The 27,382-nt window shown below is 51.4% G+C and overlaps 1 protein-coding gene and 1 long non-coding RNA gene across 10 annotated transcripts in view; one reads left to right on the top strand and one right to left on the bottom strand.

Moving 5' to 3' along the window:
• DENND1A (DENN domain containing 1A) overlaps nucleotides 1-27,382 on the bottom strand; it is a 496,909-nt gene that overhangs the window by 78,111 nt on the left and 391,416 nt on the right. The window lies entirely within an intron of this gene.
• LOC131481882 (uncharacterized) lies at nucleotides 3,275-5,721 on the top strand. Its single transcript, XR_009246617.1, has 3 exons — nucleotides 3,275-3,365; nucleotides 5,038-5,106; nucleotides 5,664-5,721. It is a non-coding gene; the product is annotated as an uncharacterized LOC131481882 (long non-coding RNA).

Genomic DNA, 27,382 nt, shown 5'->3' with positions numbered 1-27,382 from the left:
TTGGCAAGCAGAGGGCTTGGCTCCCGGTGGGGCAGTGACAGATGGTCACAGGAGTAAGCAAATGGACAATGGAGTTACAGGGTGAGCTGAGGGCCAGGCCCCGCTGCTCCTCCTTGCACTGCCCCAGCGCCCGCTGGCACCTCCAAGCCCTGCTCTTGTTCTCCCCGGAGAGCGTCAGGTTGGGTAGCAGACATCGTTACACGACCAGAGGAGGCACGGACAACGGTAATAAATATGTAAAACCCGGAATTCATTACAGCCAGCTAATTCCACATGCAAAAGACACTGCATCCTCCGAGACGGCTCCCGTGCAGAAGGCTGCTTTGCGGTAGACAATTTGACAAGTGGATTAGGGCCATTCAGCCCAACCCGTGGAATCACGGTCCCTTTGAGGGGCCAGAGATAGCCACTAGCCTTGCCACCCGCTGCTAATGCCATGACCACGGGCCTTATCCAGCCTGCCTCAGGTTTAGTCCTGAAGGAGACCTTTCCCCACGAGGCCTCCGTGCCCCGTGGCACCAAGAGACCCCTGGACATGAACCTCAGTCTGCAGAGCAGAGGAGGTAGTGCTCTTGAAGAGGCCACATTCAAGCCAGGTACTAACCCTCTACCCAGTGGTTTCTGCCCTAGGGGGTAGGAAGAGGCTCCACGGACCAGAGAAGGGAGAGCTTGCTGCCTGCTGGGAAGTTTCCGACATGGCCAGGCAGAAGGCCTGAGGCTGCTGCCCTCCACTTCCCACACTCAAAATGTGCCCTGTAGTGAACGCTCCAAAGGTTAGAAAAGCTAAAGGAGATCTCCCCTCTGCCCTGTACCACTGGAGAGAACACTGTCCTGTGTTTCTCTATCTCTATCTCCCATACACACACATACACACTGTGTTTGAGACCAGAGGTGCAGCTCATGCCAGAAGCACATAACATGTTACACATGCACCTGCTACATGACAGAGGAGGGTGCTGGAGGCAGCTGGTCCAGTGTGTCCTGACTGAGGATGCCAGTGGCTACATTGCAGGGCATGCCGCACCCTTTGCTCTGATGCCTGCAGGTGTCATCAACGGTAGCTTTATGGGCCAGGACAGAATGTGCCCATCAGCTAGGGAGCTAGTGACAAGGAAGCCACACTATCCTTGGGAAACAGGGACAGTGGCCGATGCTAACCAGGTGAAAAGTGATGTTGGAGGAACTATAAATTCTTCCACCTGGGTTCAAACATACCAACTGCAAAAGTCTTAGTTAAGGCTGGCTCCTCTCCCACCCCACTTAAGATTTATTTATTTTTATTAGAAAGGCACATTACAAGAAAGATTTTCCAGTCACAATGGCTAGAGCTGAGCCAACCTGAAGCCAGGAGTCAGGAGCCTCCTCTGGGTCTCCCACGTGGGTGCAGGGTCCCAAGGACTTTGGCCACCTTCCTCTGCTTTCCCAGGACATAAGCAGGGAACTGGATCGAAAGTGGAGTGGCCGGGACACAAACAGGTGCTGATATGGGATGCCAGCACTTGGAGGTGGAGGATTAGCCAGTTAGCCATTATGCTGGCCCCTAACCCATTACAAAAGAACGGTGAGGTGCAAAAGGAGGCAGAACCATGTACTCTACACCTGTTCAGGTTCAAAGGGAGAGGCACACACTCTGCTATGGTGACAGAATGAGAGCCACATCCCAGCTCAGGGCAGGCACAGTCGTGTGCACACAACTTTGGGTCAAAAGCACCAAGCCAATGGGTTCTGGTGAGGTGTTGTATTGTACCTGATATGTAAAGGTTCTTGAAAAAGTTTATGGAAAAAACAAATTAAAAGATACATCTTTTAGGAAAAAAATTCAAATCTATGCGTGGTCTTTTCCTAATATACATGATCCATGAACGTGTTGAAAGCCCCTTGTATACTCTGATTCAGCATGTAATCATCAATATAGAATGCCATGAATGAGCATTGCTGTTCTCATCTTTGGCCTTAGAAAAATCTCCTGCTTACACCACATTTCCCTATAGACTCAGCCACTTGGCAAATGCCCCACAGACACAGGTAAGCCGGACTGCTGACCCAGACATGGCAAGGCCAGGGTGAGGGGAAAGTAGGCCAGAACCTGTGCCTGACACAACCTTTGTGATAGCAGGGATTTAAGAGGGATAAACTAGGTAACCAACTCTACGGTGGGGGATGTGGTGCCCAGTGAAGGACAGTGCTCATTCCCCAAGCAGATGCTCTGTGTTCAGGGAACAGGAAACGCTCTAAGAGGGAGCTTCCCAGGGCCAGGGCGGTGGGGTAACAGGCTAATCCTCAGTCTGTGGTGATGGCATCACAAATGGGCACCGATTCTAGTGCTGGCTGCTGCACTTCCAGTCTAGCTCCCCGCTTAGGCCTGGGAAAGCAGAGAAAGGTAGCCCAAACCCTTAGGCCCCTGCACCCAAGTGGGAGACCTGGAAGAAGCTCTCACCTCACAGCTTCGGACAGGTCAGTTCTGGCTGTTGGGGCCATTTTAGGAATGAATCAGCAGATGGAAAACCTCTCGCCATCTCTCCCTCTCCCTCTCCATAACACTGACTTTCCCAGTAAAATGAAACTTAAAACAAAACCAACCAACCAACCAGCCAAACAAACAAACAAATGAGGGAGTGTTCTTGATACGAGAATGTGAGCCAGCAGCCTCTGTTGGCCCTATCACCTCTGAGCTTTCAGGCTTGGGGACACAAGCAGGATGCCCGGAAGAGGCCAGCCGCCCCCTGCCACCCAAACACACCCAAGGCTGCCTTTCCTCCCAGCATCATCACAGAGACTGAGGCTTCCTCTGGTCAACAAAGTCCCTGCTGTCAGGCAGCCCACGTGTGGACAGCCACGGGACACACAGGAGGATACTAACTTGGCCACTCTTGCCAAACAGAGTGGACAGAGTGTCATTGAGCAGGGAACCTGTGTAAGGCACGCCCTGGCATGCCTAGGCTTAAGGACACTTGCAGGCTGCCCCCTTGAGCTGCAAGCCCAGGGGCATACAGCCCACCCTAGAAGCTAGCTAGCTAGTGAATGAGCTGCGACCCTCCACGCCTGCCACTCCTTGTCACCAACGCTCACCCCTAACCTGTTGCTCTGTGACTTCAGACATGAGTGAGAGAGTGAGGGGAAGCAGAAGCGTGGATGGCAAAGGTCTCAGATGCCAGGTCTGGGGCGGTGGGGAAGACACGGGACACCAAGGGCCACAGGGCAGGCCAAGTGCTATCACAGGTAATGGTGCATTTTTTCCTCCTTTAATACAAGAACATTTTTTTTCTTTCATTTTAGTACAAATGAAGCATCCAGGAGCTGGCCAATCATCTCGTATCCCATAGGCAGCCAGAGGAGTGATAATGACCATGGAGCTGGCTGAGCCGGTTAGCAGGAGTGACCAGGGGTGGGGGTGGGGTGCAGCAGCAGCAGGGCCAGGCTCCCCTTCACAGTCCCCTTTGTTTGCGGATCATTAGGAAATGAGCCATTAGGAAGACACCAGCCAGGTAAAAGGAGGAACAGGGCTCGGTGCAGGGCCGGTGCAGGGCCGGTGCAGGGCCGTTACCCAGGGAAGAATGAACAGATAAGATTCATGGCAGCAGGAAGGGCTTCTGTGCCTACCCAATGAGGCTCTGGGGGAATCAGGACACACGTGGTCACCACCTGAGGATGCTTGATGAGGGGCCCACATGCCCAGCGTTCTGCTACAGGCTACAGGTGAGCATGGTCCCACTCACGGCTCTTGCAAGATGCTGTGCTGCATGGCAGGATGACCATGCAGGGCTGTGTCCTCAGGAAGTCACACTCTGACGTGTTGGTAGCGGGGCCTCACGGGAGGCAGAATGGAATTCATCTCCTTTCCACAAGTGCAGCTGGCCGGGGTGGAAGGGACGGGACTAAACCCTGCTGTCACAGCAATGGTGACATATGTCATGACAAAGTCCTAGTGAACGATGCAAGCAGAGAGGTGAGTCCTGCCCAGAATGGAAAGTCTCAGGCAGGAGAGCTTCCATGATGCCAACAGGGGGTGCCCAGGGAGCGATACTGTCATGTTGGTGACTTCCTGGTCCTGACTCCCGTAGGTGTTGGACACTCCTTCACCACCACAGGCAGTCCTGCCCTCGACTACTAGGCCCCGTGTGGCGCCTGGTCCACAGGGGCATGTACCCCTGGAAGCCCTGAACTTGGACCAGGGACCCGATTTCTGGAGGTCAAGACTGGACACTGGCTTCTGCAGTCCCTAAAAGTACATTGAGAGGCACTGTGGTGGATGCCTGGTGGCTTGCTCAGGAACCCCAGGACAGAGGCTGCCAGGGCGGGCCCATGGCTCTCACCCGGCCACTTTGCCAACAGCTGTCGGCTCGCTCTCCTGGCAGAGCGTGACACAGAAGCACACACTGGGCAGAAGCCAGGATTATCGGTGTCTGTGAGTCTAAAATTCTATGGGGGTTTCTTTTTTTAAAAAAACTGTGTATATATACATATATATATTTATCTGAAAGGCAGAGTTAGAGGGAGCAGAGACAGAGACACAGAAATCTACCATTAGTTGGTTCACGTGCCCCAGTGACTGCAACAGCCAGGGCTGGACTATACCAAAGCTGGGGCCAGGAGCTTCTCTCAGGTCTTCCACATGGGTGCAGGGGCCCAAGTGTTTGGACCATCTGCTGCTGTTTTCCCAGGCCTTTAGCAGGGATCTGTACAGGAAGTGCAGCAGCAAGGACTCAAACCAGCACCCATATGGGATGTGAGAGCCACAGGCAGAGGGCTAATGTGCTACGCTGTCACACCAGCCCCTCATTCTGACTTTTCTTTTCTTTTCTTTTTTAAGATTTAGCTATCTTTTAAAAGATTTATTTCTTTTTATTGGAAAGGCAGATATACAGAGAGGAGGAGAATCAGAGAGGAAGATTTCTGTTTGATGATTCACTTCCCAAGCAACAGCTGGAGCTGAGCTGACCCAAAGCCAGGAGCACAGAGCATCTAAGGGCCTCCCATGCAGGTGGAGGGTCCCAAGGCTTTGGGCTGTCCCCCATGGGTTTTTCTGGCCACAAGCAGGGAGCTGGATGGGAAGCAGAGCTGCCAGGATTAGAACTGGCTCCCATATGGGATCTTGGCACGTGCAAGGTGAAGACTTTAGCTTTAAGCTACCGCACCAGGCCCTCATTCTAACTTTTTAATGCCTGTTCCCCCACATGGCATGCAGCTACTGGGGACCAGGGGTTGTGTCTCGGCCACCCTTTTATTAGCAGCAGTCAACTCAGCAGCGCTGGACATATGTGAGGAGCCAAATGAATGCACCTTTGATGCTGGGTCTGTGTAAGGCCCTTGGGTCCTGAGAGCTGCAAAGCACCTGAGAAGACAGACCAGCCTCAGGAGCCTGCTCTCCTCCAGGGACAGGCAGCCCAAAGACCACAGGCTCAACAGCACAAGACAAAGCCCCCCTTATCTTCTTCAAAGGCAACATTTGATAAGCCAGGGGTATTTCAAATCCCCACACGCTTCATTCTGCAAGACTTCCTGGGCTGGGGCAGGAGGCAAGGGGGGCTGGGCAACATTTCAGGTTTGCATGGCCAGAGACCATGATCTTTCCACATGCCTGGAGAATCTGCAGGTGGAGTCTGCGTGGGCGATTTTGCAAGTCCTTTGAGGAGCACTATGGAAACTTCTGGATGTTTTTCCAGGACGAGCTAGCATCCTGCTGTTGGCGACTGTACCAGTCCCTGCTCACCTCTTCGCTTCCAGCTTCCCACACCGTGCCACCTTCAGGAAAGTAACTGTGCGTGTTTTAAAATGCTCTTCTTCATCTTCTTTTTTTATTGTTTTAATGGCCTCAATAAGGGCACCATTGTTCCTTAGCGGTATACACGCTTCATTCTAGTAATTAGCTGTCAGAGAGGACCCGACAGCAGCCTAATGTTGTCCGCTCAAATCATATTAATGAAATGCAATCCACTCAAATGTCCTGAATGCATATCTGTAATTGCATTAAGCGGAGAGGCTGGGGACATCAGGATCAAACTTCAGTCTCTGAACAGAGCGCTACAATCAAGCACATTAATCCATTATTTCTTCAGAATCTGACAGCCAATTAATATACCAGGCCTTCATACACCAGGCAAAGGATTGATGTCCCTGTCATGGTTCTGTTTTTTTCTTTTTTAAAGGAAAAAAAAAACCATGAAAATGACTGTTTGTACTCAGGGACGTCAAAGTAAATGCTGGGTGTAATGCTTCTCATCAAAGCCGATTGTTCGGGGCGGAAAGGTAAGAGACAAACTTTGGAGGAGCACTGTCAGCGCCTCCAGGAGAGGAAATGGGAAGACCGGAAAGTCTCACCGCTCCTCCTGGCATGTAAACAACAACGACAAAAGCCGCTAAAATTAAGGACTAGTCAGAGTTCAAACAGTGATTTTTGAAGAAGACACACATGGTGTGGGTTCCTTCATTTTAAGGATTTCATTAGTATTTATAAGAAAATAGATAAGTACCCGGAGCAAAGGGGTGGGTGCTGGCACAGATGGGAAGCTGCTCCTGGGACACCTGCTGCCTGTATCCAAGCACCTGCTTGAGTTCCGGCTCTGCTTTCTGTCCTGCCTCCTGCTAAGGCACACCTGAGGGTGGGGGTGGGGCGGCAGGCGAGGGCCCAAGTGGGTCCCTACCTCCCACGTGCAAAATCCAGATGGATTCCAGGTTCCTGGCTTTGGCCTGGCCCAGCCTTGGCCGTTGTAGGCACTGGGACAGTGAACCAGTTTATGAAAGATCTCCTTCCACTCCTTGCCTTTCAGGAAAACAAAGTTCCCAGAGGGAGACCCCTGAGTCTCAAGCTTCCTGAGTTCACTTCGTTAATTATCAAAGCTGCCTTCCACCTACAGACCGAATCCTCCGCCACATGGGAAGGCAGCACCTAGCCACCTTGAGGGAAGCCTGCAGCCTACACATACCACGGGGGCCCTTGGCAAGGTCGGTCATGGGGGAGTGTTCCCATGGTGCCAAAGTCAGGCTTGCTGATGAGACCGTCCAGGTCACCCAGGACGTCCCAGGATCCAGGCCTGGCTGCTCCTCCAGGGCCACCTTTCACTACTCCACGCCTCTCTTGCCACACAGCAACCAGGACTGTCCACGTTCAAGAACAGGTTTTTGTAACACATTTCCCTGGAGCAGGGTTTGTCAACATGAGTCCCAGATTCCCTGTCTTGGACTGGCTTTGGCCTTCATGGGGCTCTCTAGCCCCCTGGATGGCAGCTCTCACCATGTGGCTTTGGAGGTCCCTGATCCTCTTACTGGATGCTGGGGATGGATGACCACGACAGGATCCAGCACATGGCAGGAACTCTGAGACCTTCCTGTAGCCGACCCAGCACTAACACTCCCCAGGCTTGGGTGGCAGGGGCTGGGAGCTGCACAGGAGGGCACCACAGAGGCCATGGTCAATCTGTCAGGGGCAGTCAATCCAGCTTCCTCAGCTGACCACAGCAATACTGGCTTTTTCTGACTTTACCTCTATAGTCCCAACTCCTCCCACCTAAAACACCGCCTCATCCCACTCTTGAAGAAAGTTTCAAACCTTGGGAGAGGGGACACTGAGCTCATAAAGCAAACTCAAAAAAAAAAAAGAGCAACCGCTTCCTCAACCCAGAGGCCATGTTAGGAGGAGGCTTCAGAGGGTACATGGGGGTGCACAGTAGGGCGCAATTTCAAGACCTATGTCACAAAGATAATTGTGATAGAACAACACCCAGGCTGACAAGAAAGAGGTGGCTGAAACCTGCCAAGTGCTGGCTGACAGGACTTCTGGGGACCTATAACGGCAGAGCTGTTCTGGATCGCAAGGGGGCAAGGACTGACGCATGCTGGCCTTACACGCATTCTCTCATTCTGTCTCCATAACTTTTTTGGGAGGCCAGGCAGTGCAGAGGAAGGCGCAAACTGAGATTAAAATTCGGCTTTGGTCTCAAACCCTGCCCCTTTATCTCCATCCTAGGTCTTCCTGAAGGTCAACAATTGTTCTCTGCTCAGCGTTACAACTCCTGCTAAGGCAAAGTGCAGGTGTGGCTGCTGCAGTGGCGCTTTCTGTCTGAGAGCAAAGAGGCACAGGTTGTCTTCTCACCGGGGCAAACAAAAAGCCTCACCCATGCCAGCCCACCTGCCCACCCATGGAGGAGTTTAACAAAGACCTAGGATTTCCTTATTTCCCCCCTCCCCATCAGGTTTCATCATCTGAATCATTTTAAACCCAGCAGGCCATGTGGAGACTGAAGTGAACTCGTGTCTGTAAATGCACAAGACAGACACAAGAGGCCCACCCAGGTTGCCCCATCTCAACATTCCAATCCTAGGTGGGCAGGCAGGGAGGGAGTGGGTTTCTCTTAAAAGCAAACTAAGGCAACAAGGGTGCCAATTTCAAACCCTGAAAAGATGAGTTCTGCTATTGTTAATCCGAGACAGGAAAACAAACACGCCAGGCTTGCTGCTGCTACTGCTTGGCACACTCCTATTCAGCCTCAGACTCAGCGCAGCCCCAACGCCTGGACAGCCTAAGACCCTGGCAAGAGGGACTCTCCTTCTCTAGGGTTAACACAGGCTTCTAGACAGCATTCAACACGCTGCATTCAGAGCCTGCACCTGGAAGTACTTCAGAAAGCTCACGGGACACTTGCATTAAGTGGCTAAATCCTCGATTTGCATGCCCGGGATCTCATAGGGGTGTAGGTTCGTATCTTGGCTGCTCCACTTCCCAAACAGATGCCTGCCTGTGGCCTGAAAAAGCAGTCAAGGACAGCCCAAAGCCTTGGAACACTACACCAGTGTGGGAGACTTAGAGGAAGTTCTTGGTCTCCTGGCTTGGGATTGGCTCAGCTCTGGCCGTTGGGGCCACTTCGGGAATGGTAGAAGATCTTTCTCTCTGTATCTCCTCTCTATATATCTGCCTTTGCAATAAAAATAAATAAATCTTTTTTAAAAAAGATGTTTGACACAGTGACCAATACATGAAGTGACGTAAAAAATATATATTTAAAAATTTTAAATATAAAAAATATTATTATTAAAATAATATTAATATATATTTAAAATATATATTAAATATATATATATATAACATGTGGGTGGCCTGCCTTCATGACCCAGCAGAGGTTGTACAGTGCATCTGGAGGGGAACACATGTCGTTAAGTGAGGACACTTTCATTTACCTCTGTGTTCAAAGTTAGAATCTTTGCCTGCTCCATTTGCCCCATCAACTTGTACACTAGCACGGCTCCCCAGGTTGACTCTGAGGGGTACAGGGTGATGGGGTGTGGTCGTGCGCTCGCCTCTTACCCTGAGCTCAGTTCTAGGACAGGGTAGACAGGGGATCCATACCACACTCTGAGCTTACTCCAGAAAAACGCCAAAGGACTGGGGTCCACGGGCCAGTCTTCAGCCAGGGCTGGGTCGGCAGCGCTTAACAACATCATCTGATTTTTCCTTTCTCTTCATCTGGGATTTTTAAAATTGTATTAAAATATATACCATACATTCACCATCACCGCCGTTCTTGGCCGTTCAGTTCAGTGCTGTTCCACACACTCATAATGCGGAACAACCATTGCTACCCTCCATCTCAACGTCTTGCAACCCTGAAACTCTATACCCACTGAGTACTAACTACCAATTCTCCTCCTCCCTCCACCGTGTCCCTGGCAAGTAGGACTCTTGACTACATTAAAGGACATCCTTCGCACGCAAGCAGAACCATACCAGTATGCTAACTCTGTTTCTGTGACTGGCTAGCTTCAGGCAGCATACTGGCCGCAAGCTGGATTCAAGGTATGGCAAGGGTCAGGCTCGCCTTCCGTTTTAAGGCTACATGAACTCCCGTGGCATGCATGTGTCAGATCCTGCCTACCTGTAGACAGACGCTGGAGCTGCTTCCACATTTTAGCTATTCTGAATCATGATGCTATAAACACGTGCATAACATCTCTTAGGCTCTGCTTTCAATTCTTTGCAGTATGTAGCTAGAAGTGGGACTGATGGATCATACAGAATTCTATTTTTAATTCTGAGGAAACTGCCGTCGTATTTTCTACAACAGCTGCACCGTTCTACGTTCCTACTCACAGCCTACAGGGTTCCAACTTCTCCACAGCCTCATCATTTGTTATTTTCTGGTTTTGTTTTGGACAATAGCCATCCTCATGAAGAAACAGGCATTTCATTATAGTTTTAGTTTCCATTTTCCTAATGATCATTGATATTTAAGAGCTTTTTATTGGCCAGTTGTATGTTTTCTTTGGCGAAATATCTGTTCTAGTCTTCTATGGATTTTTGAATTTGGTGGTATTTCTTTGTTGTGGAATTTTAGGAGTTGTCTATATATCCTGGATACTAATTTCTTCCTTTCTTCGGGGGTTGCCTTTTTTTTTATTCTATTATTACTCTTTTTGATGCACAATTTAAAAAACTTTTCTCATGAAAGCCCAATTTGGTTTTTTCTTGTTGCTGTGCCTTTGGTGTCATATTCAAGAAGTCACCGTGACTCCATTGTTGTGAAGCTTTTACCCTATACTTCCTTCCAGAAGCTTTACAGCTTTAAGTCACACACTCAGGCCTTTGATCCATTTTAGCAGCTTCTAACTTTCTAACATGTCCACAGAGATATTTCTGAGCAATACAAACAATCTCTTTAGAATTATTTAGGGAGAGTATTGAGCAGATAGTCTGAAATTCAGTTTCTGGCTTTGCAATGTCTAGGACCACGACTACTTAATGAAGTCTTAGTTTGTTCACTGATGAAGCAGGCATAACACCACTTGCCTCACAGCACTGCTGGGGAGAGTAATAGCAGTAAGGTGCTTCCAGCAGCACCTGGCACACACTCCGTGTCTGATGTGGGGGCTCTCAGGGACAGCCAGCGTAGCTCAGTGTTAATATCGCACATGTGGGACCAGTACCTGTGGCACAGAGCGTAAATCCGCCAGCCATGACTGCCTCTCGTATGGATACTGCTACACGTGCTGGCAGTCCCACTGCTGAACAAGCTACTTGCTAACGGCCCGGGAAAAGCAGCAGAAGATGGCCCGACTGTTTGGGCCATCCTTGCTATCCGTGTGGGAGACCCAGACGAAGCTCCTGGTTCTTGGCTCCTGGCTCCAACCTGGCTCAGCCCTGGCCAGTATAGTCCATCTGTGAATGCAAAATTTCTCTCTCTCTCCCTCCCTCTCAATCTGTGTATGTGCATGTATGTATGTGTTTCAATGTCTAGCTGTCTCTCCCTCTCTGTAATTCTTGCAAGTAAAATTTAACATTTATTTGTTAAAAATCACAGACTTAAATCACAGATCAGGGCTTGGCAGCGTGACCTAGTGGCTAAAGTCCCCGCCTTGAATACGCTGGGGTCCCATATGGGCGCTGGTTCTAATCCCGGCAGCTCCACTTCCCATCCAGCTCCCTGTTTGTGGCCTGGGAAAGCAGTCGAGGACGGCCCAAAGCCTTGGGACCCTGCACCAATGTGGGAGACCTGGAAGAAATTCCTGGCTCCTGGCTTCGGACTGGCTCAGCACCAGCCGTTGCGGTCACTTGGGGAGTGAATCATTGGATGGAAGATCTTCCTCTCTATCTCTGCTCCTCTCTATATATCTGACTTTCCAATAAAAAATAAATCTTTAAAAAAATCACAGATCATTCAGATGGGCTCGAGACCTAATTATTAGCCATGCAACACTGGGACAGCCAATCACTCTCTCCATGCTTTTGCTTGCCCAACTGCAGTACCATTTTAGATGGATTCAAGAAAGAGCTGGGAGTTTAAAGAAAAGTATCTAGCATCATCCCTAGCACTTAGCAGGTCTTCAACAAATGGCTTTAAAGGGCCGTGGCCACATTACCATTAGTCCTCGTCTTTTGTCTCCCACCTCCCAACACTGAGTCTAGTCCCACACCAGTCCCCAGAGTTAGCCAAGAGCTCTTAGAGGTCACCAGGCCAGTGACTTAGAATAGCAGCACCTGCCACATCTTGGGCTTCTAAGACTCATGTCCAGCCCACACATGAACGTTGCAAAGCTGTGGGTTCATCTATAAACACATGGACCAACTCCATGTACAAGCAGGTGTCCACTGACCTTCCTGATACTAGTACATCCTCCTATTCTCCCTAGCCACAGTGTCCCCTGCAGGCTACAGTCATCTTTCTAAAACGCTCACCAGCTCCTGTCCCTCTTCACTACAGTTCTCTAGTGGCTCTCCCTGGCTTCAATTGGTCTTCTGTCTTGAAACGGGTTAAGCGTCAATACGTTTCAGACACCTTGGGTCACACCAAGTTTAGTGCGGCGAGATGTCCTTTAACAAAGGTAACACATTCTGAGAAATGTATGCGTAAGATTTGGTATTTTGTGCAAATATCAGAGACAGCGAATTTGTGCAAACCTTTGTGGCAAAGCTGATGGCACACCTGGGCTCCCTGGTGTATCTGTGGCACAGGACAGGTGATGAAACTGCATGGGCCTGCTTCTGCTGTGCCCCAGCATACTATTTTATAGTGAACTTGTTCTCTTAGGACATTCCAGATCATAATAAAAAGTACAGCATAGTGAATAAGAGAATATTTCAAAAAGCCTGTGGAAAAGTAGAAGTAAAAAATGCAATTTTTTTTGAAATGCTTGAGTAATTTTTATATAACATGCATGTCCTGTGTTTCTGCTTGTGAGGCACCCAAGCGTCACATACCCATGTATTATGTACCCATAACAACTGCCTGCTTTGTAACAAGCATGAGGCACTGGCATGTCAGCGCTGTCCTCTGCTTTCACACAAGAGGCAGCGCAGTAGGCTTTGGCCACCAAGGTGTCATGGTGTTGTGTGCTGACAACTACAATGTCATCAGGCACAAGGAGTTTTTCAGTGCTGTTATAATCTCAGGGGGGCTGTGTCACACATGTGGCTGTCAGAAACGTTCTGATGTGGCATGTGACTGTGTTGGTAATGGCTGAGGGCTCCTTAGAGCCCTCTGTGTACGCTGTGTCCTTCCTGGAGGAGGAGGACATCAGCGGTGCTCCCAGAGTCTCCAAGGAACACTTGTCACTCCCAGCGTGAAACACACCGGCCCTCTCCTTCGACTTCTCCTCCAGCCCTTCTGTGGAGGCTCCCAGAGCCTCACCCCTGCTCCTCTGCACCTCCACATCTCCCTGCTGCAGCATCTACCCCTCCTTCCTATATGAGCTCCCCCTCTCTACCTGGTGACATTGTACATACCCTTCAAGGCCAGCTCAAATATTCTCTCCGCTCCCGTGGTCCGCCCCACCCCCAGAGCACATGCTGGACAAAGGGAGGACTTCTTTGCTTTCCACTCTCGCCGGGAGGTGGCTAGGCCACCAGGGATTTGTCGTTGTGCACCTGGCCCTGAGCCTGCACGGAACAGGTGCTGTGCCACTCGACACACGCTTGCTGCTATGAGAAGCAGCCATTTGAAAGTAAAAGATGTTTTTGTTTTGTTTTTGAAATACAGTTTAAATATCTTAGGTTTTATAGACTTAAAGAGCTTTTTTTTAAAAAATTTCTCAGAGGATAAGTCCTAAGCATCTGACTATAAATTCTTTGCGGACTTAAGAACAGCACGCACTTTCTGCTCTACTGAAGATGGAATCCGAGAAAGGCAGGGCTGAGGGGGCCTTTCAAGACCTACTGACCCCACTCTGTCACTCTGTAGATGAATAGACTGAAGCCCAGAGAAGGGCGAGCTTGCCCAGGGTCAGATTAGCTCTCCCGATGCCCACACCAGCTTGCTTTCCCTGTGGCTTGGCGGACCACCCAGGTAATTCCTCAGGGGCATGGCAGCGAGCATCAGGGCCTCGCCATCCGGCTGCCTCCTCCCTGCCTAGCTGGGTTGGAGAGGGCAGCTCTGCAAGGACACGCCAGCATCCAGGCTCCTGGAAGTCACGGATGGCCTGACCCAGAGAACCCAGGCCCAGCCTGCCCCCAGCCACAGAAACTTTGAGTGTGCCTGGCGCTGACTCTGAATGTTAAATGATGAAGTCTTTAGACAGCCACACATTTCTTCAGGAGAACTGAAGGAACTCCGTGCTAATTTGGCATCCGTACCCAACTTATGCTACCTAACATATTTCAGCAGCTCCAACTCCCGCGCAATACATTCTATATGGACAGATCTATGGTGATTGGTAAATGACAACATGCGCGACAACAAATGCTCCTCGGAAACGGGCCCTCAGTGTAAATGTGCTGTATCCCACATGGGAATCTGGCAACGCCTGGACGCAGCTCGGGGGGCGGGGTGTGAGACCGACCGCACGGGCAGGTCACCACAACCGGGGCTCACTGCTTCCTTAAACAACGGACAGGGAGGCAGGAGTCGCATCTTGAGGCTTGTTGGCCACACAGCTTTACAAGGGTTCCCATACCCCCCACCAGAAGTTGTAACAAATTGAATCTTATTTAATTAGATACTGTATTTGGGGCGGGGTGGGGGAGAATGAAATAAAATCCTTTCATTAACTAAACCAAACTCCCTTAAAGGCAACAATATGTTCCTCTCTGTCAGGACAGAATGGAATGAAATCTTTATTTTAATTGGGGTCAGATGAGGAGCCATTTGGCTTCCGACGCTTTGTTTATCAGCCCTGAGCTTCATGGTTGAACCGGGACGTGAAATATTCCATTACACAACCGTTCCACTTAAAGGCTCGCTTTCCCAACAATTTTTTTTTTCAGTGTTTGGCGTTGTAAACACAGCCCACACTGGCTTTTGAAACGCGGACCCGGAATCTTAAAAGCTCTGCGGCATGGTGGTGGACGCTCTAGGATGGCTGTAGATCAGAGATGTGGGCAGTGCCACCTGCGGGGCCGCGGCTTCTCTCTGGGGGGGTAGCACACCTGCCTCACAGGCACTTGGCAGGCCCCTTGGAGGGCTTTAGGAAAAACAGTAGCACTTCCCTGACGGGGTTGTTGGAAAGACCAACAAGATACATGGGCAAAGAGCCTTAAATGGTGCTTGGTCCAAGGCAAACTGCTTTAGGATTATTAGTAAATATTTCCACGTTTATCCCCATAAAGTAAGAGCTTTCAGGTCTAATTCACAGGTGAGGAAGCATGCCCAGAGAGAGTAAGCTACTGGTCTAGGGTCACACAGCCAGACAATGAAAGGGCTGGGATTCAGGCCCAGGGGTCGTGAAGCCCAGGGCTCCTGCTGCTGCAGCAGGCTGCTTTTGGGGCCACCAGAGTTAACACACGCTCAAGTCTCAGAAGCTGGCGATGGCACAGAAGTCCCATGGGCTCTTTAGAGAAGAAACAAGTGGGGCCTTTGTGGTGGTATGTCAGGCTAATCCACCATCTGTGCTGCTGGCATCCCATACAGGTGCTCATTTGAGTCTTGGCTGCTCCACTTCCTTTTTTTTTTTTTTTAAAGATTTATTCAATTTTTATTGCAAAGTACACAGAAGAGGAGAGACAGGAAGATCTTCCGTCCGATGATTCACTCCCTAGGTGGCCACAAAGGCCGGTGCTGTGCCGATCCAAAGCTGGGAGCCAGGAACTTCTTCCAGGTCTCCCACACGGGTGCAGGGTCCCAAGGCTTTGGGCTGTCCTCAACTGCTTTCCCAGGCCACAAGCAGGGAGCTGGATGGGAAGCGGGGCTGCCAGGATTAGAACCGACGCCCATATAGGATCCCGATGCGTTCAAGGCCAGGACCTTAGCCGTTAGGCTACTGCGCTGGACCCTGCTCCACTTCTGATCTAGCTCCTGGCTAATGGCCTGGGTAAGCAGCACAGGATGGCCCAAGTGCTTGAGCTTCTGTCATGCATGTGGGAGACCCAGAAGAAAGTCTGGCTTCTGGGTTTGACTCCTGGCTCAGCCCCAGGTGCTTGGACCATTTGGGGTGTGAACCAGTGGATAGAAGGCCTCTGTGTGTGTGTGTCTCTCTCCTCCTCTCTCTTTCTGTAACTCTACCTTTCAAATAAATAAGTCTTAAAAGTAAAGAAAGAAGTCAACTTTTCAGATTGGGCCACGGGGCTGATAGAAGAGTGTTTAACCACTCTTCGGATCTCCACCCTTTGTCTGAAAGTGAATGCTAGCCAGATCGTGTTATCCACGAGGAAGATGCCCTGAGTCATGTGACATAGGAAGCCACTCCCGTGAAGGAACCTGACTTTTTTTTTTGTAACTGAGGAGAACAGTTTCAATTGAGGCTATCAACGCGTTCCCTGTGCACTTCGGTGCAGAGTTCTAGGCCCAGAGTCAGTCACGTCAGTTATGTCAGAGTATGGATTCTTCCTCCCAAGCAGATTAAAATAGAGAACATTAATACAGAAAATAATTACTTTTTTGGCTTAAAATAACTAGCATTTGGCGAGTCAAAAGGCAGCTCTCATTTCCACCATGCAACTTGCTTCGGCTCTCTTTGCTTTCCCTTAACATATACTCGCTGTAAAAACAACCTGCCTTCCATCCTTCCTGTCCCTGAACCCATCAGGAATTTTCCTCTTTTTTTTTTCCGAGCACACTGGCAACGGTTAGCACGACCTCATCTGACAGTTCCCGTAAGGCGCAGGTAGAGACAGGCACGCACTTGAGGGAGATCCCGCCTCAGGAATCCAGGCTGCCACGCCCGGCAAGACAAGGCTCCTGAAAGGCAACTGGGAAAGGAGCAAAACTTCTGGCAAAAGGTACTTTTTGGTTTTTTTTTTTAAACATTCGTTTTCATTGATGACAAAGAGGCCAGACGGTCTTGTGTCTGACAGGGTCAAGTTCCAGGATGCCTTTCAAGTGTGCATTTGCATTTGCTTATGGAAAACATGGAATCATTTTAAGTGAGCTGTGTTATTCATGATCTGCAAAATCCGAGATGTTCAGCAAGTGCCCGCTGTGCATTTGTCCATCTGATGGCAAACGCTCTGTGCTGGGAGGGTAATGAGATGAACTGCCCTGTAATCGCACAGCAGCTATGCTGACGGGATAGAATGGCTTCTCTTTGCAAGTTTCACACAACCTAAGCCAAGATCTTCTGACAAATAATAATTTTTAAAAAGGCAAGTGGACATCCACACGTACGTAATTCACTAAGTGCAGGGAAAATGCTTGTTCTGTGAATTATGGATTCTCTTCACAACACGATTGAAAGCGGAGATGGTGTGAACTTCCAAATAAATATCAAGGAAGGGTCAAAGGAAACCAAGAAAGGCCCAGGTGAAGTGTGAAGTGTTAACTGTAGCTAAGAAAGCCTGAGAGAAGAAGACCGACACGCTGAACTTCCAATTATCTTCATGCTATCCTCTTCCTCGCACGAGTTTCGAACTGGGAGAAGAGCGTGCAAGGTGCAGGATTTTAGAATGCATGCCCAGACTGTATCCTCTGAACATCCTGCTGTGGTGTGAGTGCAGTTTATTTAAATACAAAGATGGAATTGTGACTTATAAAACATCCACTGGCATCGTAAGAAAGCAATAGCGAAGAACTGGAAGGTGAAGTGCAGAATGGAGGAAGGAGGAGCAGGGACCCTTCTGTGTCTGTCTCTGGGGTAATGGGTCAGTGTGTCAGAAATGGGCAGGGGCCACTCGCCTACCAAGCCCTGCCCCCTGACACCTGGCAGCACCGCAGAGGAGTGGCACATGCCAGGCCCCTGCTGGATGTCGGATGAACCAGCAAGGCCCTCTGGGACCTGAGGGCAGGTAAGAGGATGGCAGAGGCTTGCCAGCAGCAAGCATGTGGGAGGCAGCACCTTGCCATTCCAGGTGGGGCATGAGCCAGGCACTCAGGCAGCTCTGTCTTCCACCTGGCCACCAGCAAGCTAAGCCTGTTGGAGCCTCAGGTTACTCATCTACGAAGTGGGAACAGAAACTCAGTGGGGAGGGAGTGTCAGAAGGATTCGAGGCTGTGCAGCACAGTGACCTAGCTATAGAACGGAACTCAGCTCTCACTCCGCCTCCCTACGGCTTCCATCAGTAGCTGCTCCAGGGACCACCCTGGGGACTGCTGCTTTCTCATTCATGGGTGCCATCCATCAGCCTCTCCAGTCCAAACGGGACCGTCACGAGATGACAGCCCTGCACTGTCCATCTCCAGGCGAGACACTGCTCACATGCTCTGAGACCTGTTTTATCAGCCACAAGCGGATGTCCCTGCTCAGGGTTCCTGTTCTGAGCCTCTGATCCCCCTTGACCGCTCGGCCAGCCGCAACCCTAGCCTCCAGCGCAGGGAAGCCCTGCTCGTGGACGGGCTGGATCCTGCACGCAGGGCCACCTCTGGTTATTCTGCCTTGTTCTCCCTTTGGAGATGCTGCTGACTTGATAGCAACGCACCCGCTGACCAGCTCCAAAGTCCAGGGCATTCCTCCCCTCTCCTGGCAACACAGAGAGCCGTTTTTTTTTTTTTTTTTTTTTTTTTTTAAGATTTATTTTATTCTTATTACAAAGTCAGACGTACTGAGAGGAGGAGAGACAGAGAGGAAGTGGAGCTGCCGGGATCAGAACCAGCGGCCATATGGGATCAAGGCGAGGACCCCAGCCACTAGGCCATGCTGCCGAGCCCACAGAGAGCCTTTCTAAGGACAAGGATTCTGCCTGCCCTCAGGCCTTTCCCCTACGTGGTAGAAGGGGGAGCCAGGTGACACGAAGGTCCTAACAGCAGGAGTGTTCTGTTGATGAACAGGATTGCTTGAGCAGGGAGGAAGCTCCCTGGCACCAGAGGTAACCAAGAGAAAAGTCTCACGGGGGTGGGGGGATGTTGCAGAGGAGGCACAAGCATGGAGCGGGGGATGAGGCCACCAGTCCTTCCACTCTGGAGACTTTCAAGTGCCGAACGTTGTTTAGATAAACAATGGGACCTCAGCACAGGCCAGAGGACAAGCTGAGCTGCTCCTCTCCCTTAGATGGCCGAGTGCCGACGCAATCCCCCAGGGCTCCACCCTAGCACCCTCACCTCTGGGGGACCTTCTGAGAGATGGGACCTCCTCTACTGTGCTCTCACAGTCCACTGTGGGCACTCAGGAACTAAGAGCTCAGATACCCAAGGCAGTCTGGCTCGGGCACAAGGTGGGTGACCTGGGGAAGCTCCTCACTGCTCTGAGGAACTGAGAGCTGATAAGGGTCCGGGACTCTGCCTGGCACCTGCCTCTCTGCCCGCTGTGACCTCATGCTGTCTGGGACAGCATCATTCTGGGCACGGGGAACAAGTCCAAGCTGACCTGGAATGCCTGCTCATCCCCAGCACTGGGCCAGGCTCAGAGCAGCTGTTTAGTCAAGGCTGGCCGTGGCTGAAGCCAGACTCTGCTGACAGCAGCAGCTATGGCACAGCAGAGGGTGGCCCCTGCCTCCAGGAAGCCTGGCACTGCTCCTTGCTCCATGACTTGGGAGCTCAGAACGCTGGGGAAGTTGCCTCGTGTTTCCGCTGCTCAGTTTTTTCCATTGACAAATGAGAGCGATATGAGCATGGACGCCTCCTCCCTTACAGTTAGCAGTGAGCTTTCCAGCAGCTTCATGAGCCATGGCGCGCTGCAGGGTGAGGGCACGCTGGGCCTGGCCAGAGGGAGACGGAGGGCGATAGTCCAGCCTGCCTGGAGGCTGTCTGTGGTCCTGTGTCCCTTGGTTGGCAAGACAAAACCCAGCAGTGACCAGGGCCTTGCACCTTGGGGGTGTCCACTTTGCCTGTACGAGGGAAGCTGTGTGCGGTCGATCACAAGGGAAACCAAAATCAGAGAGGAAAATGACAAAGGGAGAGAGGGGGAAGAATACAGCGGATCGAGCGGGTCAAAGTGTTCCCGGAAAATAAAAGCTCCAAACAAGAACCAGCAGAATGGCAAAGAGGCAAACAGACGATCAAAAGCCGTGGAACAAAACGCAGGCCGGGAAGTCGGCGCCAAAGAATTGATTAGTCACACGTCTGAATCTCCCGCGCCAAAGCAGGAAATATCACAGGCCTGGCACCTCACTGTGGAGCCCGCTCCTCATAATGGGAGATATGAAGAGGCCGGGGAATAAAGCAACTTTCATTTTTCCCCCGTGAACACGGAGGGCCAGGCCCCCGGAGGACCTCGCCTTGTGCTGGCGTCGAGGGGGAGCGTGGCCCCTGGCCACGGGAGTGGGGCGCCAGTGAATGGGCTGGTGCTGGGCTCACTTCACTTGAAAGCCCCGAGGCCTCGACAGACACACAACTCGGGCAGCAGCGACATCCTGGGACTAGGACTCGAGCGCTGAGGGAGGAAAGGTGAGCGTCCCGCATGGCGGCGTGCGGACGGGAGTTCCTTGGCGGCTCTCTCTGCAGCGCTCCTCCCTTCCTGCAGGCCTCTGGCCGGCCGCCACAGCTGCCAGCGCTGCACGTGCGTGCGGCAGGCCGCGGACACACAGGGACCAGACTCCTCACCCCAGTCCCCAGAACCACACCACAGGAAACTTCCCAAAGGCGCTGGTGGGGGAGAGGGAAGGGAATGGGACGGGGGTCAGTGGGGGGCAGACAGATGGTCCTACTGCAAGTGGCTGGAGATGTTCAAGAACAGGCAAGCAGAACAGGCAAGCAGAGCTGGGAGCAGCCACTGATTGCAGTGAGGCTTGCCACCAGCGGCTGGCCATTCGCCTCATGTGTCTGAGCTTCAGTTTCCCAAGCTGGCCAATGGGGGGATAAGGAGGTCCACCCCAGGGCTGCTGTGAGGGTGAGGTTACAGGAGCCTGGAAGGTGCCAGAGGCTGGACCTGCCTCACAGCTGTGCGACTTAGACAGCTGGAGCAGACACACTGCTGTATTCGGGAAATGGCAGCTGATCTGGAATGGGCGATCAGGACCTGAATCCTACTGAAATGCTCTCTTTAGGTCTGGTCACGTTCTGGGGGGTTGCTGGGGCTCTGTGGGGGTGATGCTGGCCTGAACTCAAAGCCCTGGATGGCATGGAGCTTGCTTTGCTGTTGACTTTCGTTTAGGGCAGCCCAGCCCTCCGTGCTGACCCCTCATGCACCAGAAAAATGCGCCTGGTGCAGGGAACGGAGTCCCAGGCATCGCTGACTCATTAAAGTCGAAGGCTTAAGCTCTCATTCACACTGTGCGCAGGTAACTGGAAACCCCAAGCAGGAGTCGCACTTTGGAGGAGTGCGCAGGTGAGCCCAGCAGAACTGAACAGTAGGATTGTCTGCAGACTGACATGCCACACTGTACCTCTTTCCACAGTCGCCAGGAAGGCCAGCTCCTCATGCACAGGCTCAGAGGACAGCACAGCCAAAGGGTCTCTGGATTTCTTCCAGTCTGCTGCTTGCTTTTACTGTTGGGGCAACTGAGACCTGGAAGGGGTAGACGACTTGCCCCCAAAGAACAGGAAATACTGATCCTGAAGGTGTCTGCTGGAATCAGAGACCCACCGTGTCGGACCCTGAGTGGGGCACACAGAGCGTCCGTGTGGAAGGAGTGGCTGCAGGGCCGAGGAGCGCGGCCTCATCAGGAACAGCCCAAGGGAGGCGAGGACATCTGTGGCAATGTGGTCAGAGCTCAGCTGAGGTCTGCCAAAAGCCACATGAGGGAGGCTGCAGGAGTGGCCTGGTGCTGGGGTGTGGCAACCGGAGCAGGGAGGCCATTTACGGGAGGGATGGATGATGGAGGCCCAGTCCCGGGTGTCATGAGCAAGGAGGGAAAGCAGGAGGTCTGGGTGGGAAAGCACACAGGACAGCAATGATGGGGAGTGGTCCCACGGACAAGTAACACAGGGAGACCATTAGGACAGGGTGTTCACCTTTGTGGGATATGCCACCACATGGACAGGGAGAAGCTGGAATGACTCCTATGTTAGGAATCATTGCGCTGGAGTTGAACCCATCAAGCAAAGACGTCCAGTTCTGCTGTGTGTCTGTATGTAACACATCTCCTGGCTCTGCCCACAGGAAAGGCCAGTGTCAACCACACTGAGTAGCAGTGAGCACACACAGTACTCATCTTTCGGGTTATAATATCATTTCCCATTGGAAGGAACAAGGGGCTGGTGGAGAATGGCCCAACCCCAGGGCTGGGGCAGAGCATGTACAAGGTGTACTCACAACACGCTGGACCACGGCCCTGAGCCATGGGGCATCTTATGTGTCAACTGTCCTGAACTCTTGCAAAATGTTGAAGTCATGAAGGACCCAAACAAAAATCCAACTGAGGGTGAGCGGGTCTGTGTCAGACTAAAGGACACGGAGGGGCTACAGCCACGATCTGTAATGTGTCAGCTGCAATTCGGGCTCAGGCACAGGTGAATTAAAAAATGAAGATTGTCTGGGCCCAGCAGCGTGGCCTAGCAGCTAAAATCCTTGCCTTGAATGCACCGGGATCCCATATGGGCGCCGGTTCTAATCCCAGCAGCTCCACTTCCCATCCAGCTCCCTGCTTGTGGCCTGGGAAAGCAGTTGAGGACAGCCCAAAGCTTTGGGACCCTGCACCTGCGTGGGAGACCCGGAAGAGGCTCCTGGCTCCCAGCTTCGGATCGGCGCAGCACCAGCCGTTGCAGTCACTTGGGGAGTGAATCATCGGATGGAAGATCTTCCTCTCTGTCTCTCCTCCTCTATGTATATCTGACTTTGTAATAAAAAATTTAAAAATCTTAAAAAAAAATGAAGATTGTCATAAGACACTTTGGTATCAACCAAGAAAACTGAGCCTGGCCCTCGCTGACGCCGGCTGGGAGAGCGAACTAGAAGATGGAAGACCTCTTTCTGTCTCTGTTTTGCTTTTGTTCCCTTGCCTTTCGAGGGGAAGAAATCAATCTTTCTTTAAAAAAAAAGCTGAAAAACAAAATAAATATGTAACAAACATGGAAACCTAGTAGCTAAATGGAGAAAGGGCAGAATTCACAACAGAAATACTTTGCCAACAAACAAAAATTCAGTGTCATTAGAAGGCCCCCAAGAAACCCCCAAATAAAAAGAAAAACAGAATTTAACTCTTGTCACCTATCAGATTAACAAAGATTTACAAAGAAAACAGTAACACTTCGCAAAGGTAGGCCCACGGTGTGTGTAAGAACATGAGAACAGTGATCAAATGCATGAAAAGGGCTTTGGCAGGTGCCATCAGGGCCTTTCAAAATACACACATCCTTTAATCCCACACTGGAATCTTGGGACCTTGTTTCTGGGAAAAACACTGAAGTGCCAGGAATCTTTTTGTCTAAAGCTATTCGCTTGAAAACAAGAGGTTTAAATTCCCTCAAGTGGGGCGTACAGTTAGACCAACTGTGACACAGCTAAACCAAGCAAAGGGGTTCCACGGGCACTGCCGGCAGAGGACTCACTGTGCCATTTCATGACAGAGCGATGCGTGATGCGAAGGATTACATGGGAAAGAAGACCAATCTGCATTGATTCTGTGGGCTCCATTGCACAGAAATGCACCAAAGCCGAATGCTGGTCACTCCCAGATTGTTTTTTCCTATGCGCTTTTCTGATTTTTTCTAAAATTTTATTTTCCTCCAATGAAATTGTAGTCCTCTTAACATCAGGGGTGTGGGAGCCTGAGCAGGGAGGGTATTTGTGGGAGGGGTGGATAGAACAGGTGCCTGCTGCCTATTGTCATTATTTCAGATCTGGTCTCAACCTGGCCTTTTGTCCTGGTGTAAATATTCATGATTGTTCCTGTTATGCTGACAAGAAGAGAGACTTCTCAAGTGACTGGGTAGCCCTGGGCGCAGGTAGGGTACAGTGGGGTGGGGTGGAGTGGGGGTGTCAGGGCCTCACCTACATGGCATGGATTTTTAACTAGCATCAAGGACCCGATCAGTGGGCATGTTCAAAGGCAATTAGTTGGTAACAATATTATAAATAGAAAAGGAGCCCAATAAATGTTTCCTGGATATCATTAATTTCGCTGTAAAATAGATTCAGAGTTCCGCTGATAACCCCGCAGAAAGAAGGCACTCATTATCAGGACAGCCATGTGTTAACCAAGAAAATGGAGATGCCACGCTGGCTCTGCCTTACGAACTGAGCTATTCCCACGGAGACAGCAGTCCTCAAGATCCCAGCCTCCAAAACAAAAGCTGCGGTTAGCAAAACCATCCCAGAGCGATGCTGAGCGAGCGCTTGCTGCCTCACAGGCCTGGAGCCCAGCTCTTCTCCTGCCCAGCCCGGCCTCAATCAGGGCCTGCTGCGTGCAATGTGGGTGTTGCACTGGCTTTCCGTGTCTCATGGGTGCTGCCCTGGAAGCCTGGGCGCGGAGGCCATGGAAATCCACCTGGCACAATGCCGCCTGCCAAGTCCACAGAGATCTTCCGACTGCTCCCCCAAGAAACCCCCAAATAAAAAGAAAAACATAATTTAACTTTTGAGCACTCAGAAGGATCCCTAAAAATGCTGACACTGATTGTATTACGCCCTCTTACAATGCCCTTTCCGTGGCTTGGCACAGGCTGACCCTGCCGCACACTCCTCAGACACTGGCAGGAGCTGGCCCAATCCCCCAGCCCCTGCTCTATCCTGGGCATCCTGGTTTCCTTGAGCTCTTCTCAGGTGCTGGCTTCCTCTTTCCCTCTACCTTCAGCTCTTCCTTTTCCCTCTCTTCAGCTCAGCCTGGGCCACCTCTAAGGTCAAACAACAGCTCCAGGAAGCCTCCCGTGACTGCTCCATCTGAAGGAGAGGACGCTATTGCACCTGCTCTGTTCGGATGAACGTCGTTTGGGCTCGATGAGCTCCTGGCTCTTGAGGACCACCTGTCTGGATCACTGCCATCGGCCTCCCAGCCAAGCCACACTCCTTCCTCCTTCCTAACCAAGTCTGCATTCAGTTCAGGCCCCCGCCCTCCGTGGGGAGGAGATCACCTGCCGGGCAGGGACTGGGTCTTCACATCAGAGCCAGTGCAGTGCTCTGCCATCCTTGCCCGTGAAACAACTCTGGCCAGTGACACACAGGTCCCCAGGAGAGCTGCTGAAATCTGGGACAGGCCTGCCTCTTGGTGCCTTTGGAACTTACATCAAGGACATAGGGACTGCGACAGAGCCAGCCAACCTGAGATGGCAGGGGTAGCTGGCCTGGCGGCACGACCATTTGGTTGCTCGAACGGAAGAGAGGAGTTCATGATGCTGGTTGCTGAATCACCTACCTCTGACCTCCTCCTCATGAAGAGACCCAGTTACTCCAGCTAGGTGTCGGCTACCCAGGGCGGAAAGCTCCCTGGCACAATACTTTGCCCCACCATTGAGTGCAGCATCTAGTGGGCATTCAATAAAACATGCTATTCCTCGAGAAACAAAGATACTTGCTGCTAGAGGAAATTTCCTATCATCTCTGTGAGAACACTGGTCAGACCTCGTTTCCATCCCCCTCTTTTCCCTTTTTAATACACAGATTACATTAGAGAAAGACAAAAACAGAAAGAAAGAAAACTTTGAAATGTACTTCTCCGATTCCTAAAGTGTGGCAGGACTGGGCTGGAAGCGGTGCGGCTTCCTATGCCAGCAATGAGGTGCCCAGGGTACAAGCGCACGTGGGGAAGGGTAAGTTAGCCTGTGCGTCCATGGCTTGCCCCGCTGCAAGTGCCAGTTGCTTGGGCACACACATTTCTCCCTAGGGTCCTAGGCTTCTTGGTCTATGGGCAGGGAAAGTTTCATGGGTGTATACAATGTCTACTTCCCAGGAAGTCCTTGGGAGATAGCCCAGTGGTTAGGGACACAGACTCGGATTTGAACTCGGGCTCTGCCCCCTCTGCTCTACACCTTTGGGTAAGTCACTCGCCATCTCTGAGCCCTGACTTCTCCTCTGAAGAATGGAAGCAACACCCCGCTCATAGTTTTGTACATGTGCAAGAACAAGAGAGATAGTGGCTCTTAGCTTGGGGCTTGGCATGTCATCGTATTCACAAAGAAACTATTCTTACAACAACCCTTAAGGCTCATGATCTCTGAAAGAAGGGTGCTAACCTGTTCAGGGATATGGCAGCCAGGTGAATGTCAGGTGCCACAGTCTGGCTGCTCTGTGTCACCCAGGGCTAGTCTCCTCTGAGATAGATGGCCAAGTGACAAGGGCAGGATTCACTGCAGCCGTGCCTAAGGCTGTGTCCTCCTGCTCGACACTAAACCGCTGCCCTTCGGAGTCATCATCGGTGAGTCATCATCGGTAATGTGGATCCTGATCTTTCCCTGCCCAGCCCTGCCCGGAGCCCTGTGTGTTGGTGGGACAAGTGACGAACCCTGGGAAAGCACCATTACAAAGCCTGGCATGCCAGGAGGGCACACAACACATGCCACACGTCACTCTCCTCCCCTTCCAAGTCCAGCTTCTCCGCAGCCACATTCAGGCTGGAAGCGGTTTTCCCTGTGCGGTGATCCAGGACCCCCACAGTGGGAGACTGCGGCTGCAGGATAGGAGCTTCAAAAAGATGGCCACATTGCCCGATACTGGCAAACACCACACACTGCCCCTGCCTGATGTGATCTCAAGGCCCTGAACACGGGGGTCTGCGCTGCTTGTTCATGCAGGGAAAATTGGTGGACCCCTCCCTGCCACCCAGAGCTGCTTCTGGTGCCCTCTGTCCAGGGGTGGCAGAGTCACAGGAGCAAGGGAGCTGCACAATGCCTGAAGATTTATAAAAATATGCGTCTGAGCCAGGGAATGCTGTGCAGAGTGGCCGTGTGGGCAGGCCCGGTGCACGGCAGCAATTAGAGCTGGCTCGCAACAACTCGGGGCTGTTCTATTCAACTGCTTAAAGAATTGCCATAGCAACAGCAGCCACACATAGTAAAGTGGCAGCAAGATGGAGCAAACACTTGGAAAAGGCTTGCTCCCAGTGGCCCCCCTCCCTTCCCTAAAATGAATAAAGGGCCATTTTGTTGCTCTGAGAAGGTGTTCCGACAATGTCCACACTTCGCGTCAAACTGGGACCACATGCCCATCTTTACTTTTTCCTTTTTTTCGTGTGTGTGTGCGCGTTAGAGAGAGAGAGAATATGCTCCCTTTTAATGAGCTTCTACTACATTCTGGTCTCTAGATTTATGAAAACTTCCTTTAATCAACCCAGCAGCAGGCGCTTTCTGAATGTACACTCTGTCTGCGCTGAGGACGCCAGAGGTCCTGGATACTGTGGTAACTCGCAGTGACCCCGGAGGCTAGAGATCTGTCGCTGAGAGAGGCGTAGCATCTGAGCCCTTCTTGACCACTCAGGCCTGCCATGTGTGGGGGACACAGAGAAGAACAAGAAATTCTCTTTTCCTTAACAAGGTTCACGGTTGGTTGCGGTGCAGTGGGTTAAGACACTGCTGCAAGGCTGATTTCCCCAAATGGAGCTTCAGTTTGAGTCCTGGTCACTATGCTTCCGACTTTCTGCTAATGTGCCTGAGGAGCTGTGGGAGAGGGCATGTGCGTGGATCCCTGACGCCCACACTGGATATGAAGATGGAATTCCTGGCTTCTGGCTTCAGCCTGGCACACACCTTGACTTATAGCCATCTGGGGAGTGATCTGGCAGATGGAA

Source organism: Ochotona princeps, chromosome 14 (assembly GCF_030435755.1).
Source record: "Ochotona princeps isolate mOchPri1 chromosome 14, mOchPri1.hap1, whole genome shotgun sequence".
Classification (NCBI taxonomy): domain Eukaryota; kingdom Metazoa; phylum Chordata; class Mammalia; order Lagomorpha; family Ochotonidae; genus Ochotona; species Ochotona princeps.
This window is presented reverse-complemented; position numbering and strand designations above follow the sequence as displayed.